The sequence below is a fragment of the Mercenaria mercenaria genome, chromosome 12 (assembly GCF_021730395.1).
Source record: "Mercenaria mercenaria strain notata chromosome 12, MADL_Memer_1, whole genome shotgun sequence".
Taxonomy (NCBI): Eukaryota; Metazoa; Mollusca; class Bivalvia; order Venerida; family Veneridae; genus Mercenaria; species Mercenaria mercenaria.
In genome coordinates this window covers 12801285-12805950 of record NC_069372.1, presented here as the reverse complement: position 1 = coordinate 12805950, position 4666 = coordinate 12801285, and the positions used below count along the sequence as shown (strand labels likewise).

Genomic DNA, 4666 nt, shown 5'->3' with positions numbered 1-4666 from the left:
AATCGATCAGAATAGACAGAATAGATCATTGTCATAGAAAAAAACGTGATGTACTTTTGCATTCGAATTGGACATAATTTGAACATAGACTCTGCATTTATGCCATAAAATATGTTGATCGACGTGCTGAATCATCCGCAAAAACCATCAATATTTTAAAGTAACATTAATTAATCAAGGTCCACTGTGCATTTAACCGTCATGTGTTTGTTTCAGATGAATGAATACCTGCACCATGGAAACAATGTCATTTGCAAATTTTTTAACCTGTGCTGGGCGTTCACATTGACATTTCTTGTTCAACAGAATACATGATGTCGACCAACAGTACAGCTAGGTAATGTCATGTTCTATATATATTCTACAATAATTTTGTAAAAAAAGAACAATGTCTATAAGTAAGCCAAAGAAAGGACACCTCTGCATAGCTGACAAGGTCAAGGGTCTGATGAAGCATGATCATGCACCAAAATATCAACAAATTTATAACATGGAATGAAATAACATACAGTAGCCTATATTACAGCAAGATGTGATTAATAAATAGTATCATAATTATTTATTTTACAGCATGCATGAATTGTTCAACTTCATAAATCAACTGTGCTGTAGACCTACAGAATCAGCATAAAGAAATAAGCTACATGAGTAGTTTTAAGATACATTAATCTACACACTTGTCAAGATTACATATAAATGCTGATTTCCTTATACAGTATGGGTGGTTTTCAAAATAATGAAGCTTTTTCTTCTTTTCACCTTACTTTAATTCAGTTCAGTTTTAGAATGTGTTTTGGGGCAAATCATATCCAATCAATGTATTCAAGAAATGTGTGCAATTTGAGATGAATGGCTCAAGCATATTTAAAGTTATGTTAAATTATATAGCTAATTTTGTCCATCTGCACCAAAAGTGTGACATTTGCATGAGGATAGTTTTCAACGTGTTTATACTTTTCAAACCAAACTTAATTGTTACAGCTTGGCTTTTTCTTATAAAAAATCTAAACTCTGCACATTTAAAACAACATACTTCTTTTCATTAACTACATTTTATTCTTACCAATAGTTCATGTCTTGTGATGGAAGCCCCTTCGTAAAAAAAAAAATAGTGATACATTTAAAAGTTGAACACTACAATTTCATAACCCCATTACTTTTCTTAAGTCATAATGTTTTTCTAAGATCTTTATCCTTACAGCTTTGAAGACACCTTATGATTTTATTGTTTTATAATCAACTTCTCAGAATCTTCATATATGTTTATACACCCAAAAATGTCCCTTGTAAGTATTCTTTAAATAAAATGGGTTTTCCATTTAGAGGGAAATAAAGTAAAAACCCAGATGTTTTACACTGATTTTTAGTATGTGTCCCATGTGCATCTCTTAAAAATCACCAGACATTTTTGAAATTTGAATGTGTTTATAAACCTGCAAATGTGAGAAAAAAAGTTTTATAATAATATATTAATTATTTTTCATTCACAACAACTTTTCTAGGTAAAATTTTTATTTTTTATGTCAGATTTATGCAGAAAGGGTGATTTTAAAAACCAAAGTCCACAAACATTTATTAATTAAGTTTCAAACTATACACAAACGCCTATTCATATATGTTGAAACATATTTACTGTTATACATATTTCCTGTCATAAAACACTGCAATATTTATCACCCATCTTACTGGAATTCTCTGAACTTATGAACTGAAGGCTGTTCAAAATATTATCTGATTGGTATTTCTCAACACTTTCCCAAGGTTGTATATTCCTTGAAATTGAATTATTTGCTATCATAAAAATAGGTGACCACCAAAAGAAATAGGTTTGAATTTCCAACCCCTAGTCACACTTTGCTTCAATTATTTTGAAACCACCAATATGTTTCCTCATAGTTTTTTTATACTATACTATACTTATTTCAGATGAAGATATAAATTTATTCAAAGAAATAATGGGACAATGAATGCTAAAATTGCCTAGAAGAAGACTGTCAATTTACACACCATTTTATACAGGTAGGTGTTTAAAAGTGTTTTGAAAATAGATATGGCATTCAACATTTATTTTACAAACTATAATAACTGATTTTAGAATTATGTTATGTACATTGTACTTTTAAATTGTTTTTAATGTGAAGTGTCAGAAATTTATAGAGAAATCACAGTTAATTGTGAAAGAAAAATTTATGTATATATAAATGTACATGTTGGGCTTTTTTTTGTTACAGTATGATATGGTGAACAAAATGCCTCAATGCAGCCAGTTCTGGAGCTTTGGCTAGACTATGAACAGTAGACATCAAAAGGTACAGGATAGTTTAGAGCTGCATTTATTAATTTTTTTTATGTAATTACTATTTATCAGTTCAAATGAAACTTGGTACATCAGCATGAAGTGGACAGGCACATATTGTCAGGACTATCAAATTTGATTATTTGTTTCTTCAGTTATTATGTCATTTTCTTTTTCAAATTGTCATATCATAGCTTCCTTCATACTTTTTGCATTAAAACTCTCTTTCTGCAGATTCCATCATATTCAAATGGATCATGGTATACTTCATGCCAGCAGAATTATACACATACTATAGTGGATTTACATCTGATGACAGTTTTCTAAAGTTATGGTCCTTTTAGAATCTTGATTAAATAACAGTTACAGTTTTTTTCTTTTGTTTTTATGTATCACCTCCTCCCCACTTTCTATCCAATGCCCTGAAACTTGTAATACCTTTTACCTTAAATGTAAATAAGGCCTTTATCTATTTTAGCCTAAAATCTAAATTTGGAGTGTTATGCCCCTTTTTATATTATAAGAATTATATTTCTCTCCTCCTACAGTTTTCATACTGTGTCACAGGCAAATAAGTTGATATGAAATTATCACATGAGTAGGCATGCACATAATTGCAGACTTCATTTCAGGTTACTTTTATTGAGTGATGTCCTTTAAAATATCACTTGTACATTGTGTATGCCTACTCACAGTTTCAAACAATTCATAAGAAATTTAGTATACATTATGGACACCAAGTGATCATGTGCGACAGTGCCTATATATAGTGTTAGTTGAAAATGGAATGCATGAAGACATACAGACAAATATATATCATCTGTTTGAATTCAAAGCTGTATTTCTTAGTCTTTATTACTCGTGTAAGGTACTGTTTTTCCACTCTTATGACATTTTCTTGATAATGTCTGTCAGACTAATAATATTATAATTGTAAGATTTTACATTCTAAAATTTTGTGTTTTATGAACATAAAACATGTTAAGTTATACTAGAGTAAAAATGGGCTAATATTTTTCCATTTCAGATGATCATCTGAAGGGCCACAATTGTTTAAAGCACTGGTCAACAAAAACTGAACTATTTGATGGATCATACATCTGCAGAGTCTACCATATTTCCAGAATCAGAGAAATAGAAATATCAAGTATTAGAGAGAAAGAAAAGTATGCATCATGTATGAAAACTGCCTTAGATAATTTGCAAAATACATTGAAATGTAACAATTGCTAATTGCTAAGGAAGTTAAGGAGGTGTACTGTTCTGTAAAATATGTGCCAGTGCAACATTTCTTTTCCATTTTGTGAGCATAATTCTGAATAAAAATTGCAACATGGCTACAGGGATAATACAAAAGGTTTAATCTTATTTCCAAACACATTGGGGGAATCAGAGAAGAAATATCAAGAATTAGGGAAAAAGAAATAATTGTCATGAATGAAGAACTTACTTTTTATTAATTTACAAAATACTTTTTATCCTCACAACTGTTAATGATATTATGAATATGGAAGTTAAAAGTGTGGACTTTGAATAATCTTCAACTTCTCTGAGCATAGTTCTACATAAAAATTGTAACTTTATAAAATAGTCTTGTAGAAAAAGTGTAAGACTTTCATACTTGTTTTATAGAAAATGTTTCTGGATGTTTCAATGTAAGTTTGCTAGACCCAGACCACTAGCTCCTAAGTCAAGGTTACACTTAGATGTCAAAGGTTAAAAGGGTCTGTTTCTGTCTGGTCAGTAACTGCAATACATAAAGGGATTTTGGAATTACTCGGCATAAATGTTTACCATAAAGAGACAACGTGGTTATGCGCAAGACCCAAACCCTTGCTCCAAGTCAAGGTCACACTAGAGGTCAAGGTTAATAGAGTCTTTTGGTGTCTGGTCAATAACTCTGCGATCCATGAAGGGACTTTTAGATAACTTGGCATAAATGTTCACCATAATGAAACTAGGTGTCATGCCCAAGACCAAGACCCCTAGTTGAAGGTCACACTTGGAGGCCAAAGGTCAGATACAAAATGACTTTGTCCGTAGCATTTCTTGTTCATGCATGGAGGGATTTTGATGTACAATGGCAAAAATGTTCATCATCATGAGATGGTGTGTCATGAGTAAGAACCAGGCCCCTAATCCTTTGCTGTTACTATAAATAGCTATTACTGTAAAGTTCTATTCTATTAACCCTTACCATGCTGAACATGATTTATTCTGTCTTTGCGACCAGTGTAGATCATGATCAGCCTGCACATCCATGCAGTCTGATGATGATCAGCACTGTTCGCCATTCACTCAGTATATTTTTGGTAAGGCATCCCCGTTTAAAACAGTTAATGTTACTGTCCAAATTGAAAAATGGACAAG

The 4666-nt window shown here is 31.4% G+C and overlaps 1 long non-coding RNA gene across 1 annotated transcript; it reads left to right on the top strand.

Annotated features, from left to right (window-relative positions):
• Positions 1-215: 215 nt before the first annotated feature.
• Positions 216-3402, top strand: LOC128547099 (uncharacterized). The gene is made up of 4 exons (XR_008366316.1): positions 216-337; positions 1927-2019; positions 2232-2309; positions 3324-3402. It is a non-coding gene; the product is annotated as an uncharacterized LOC128547099 (long non-coding RNA).
• The last annotated feature ends 1264 nt before the right edge of the window (positions 3403-4666 follow it).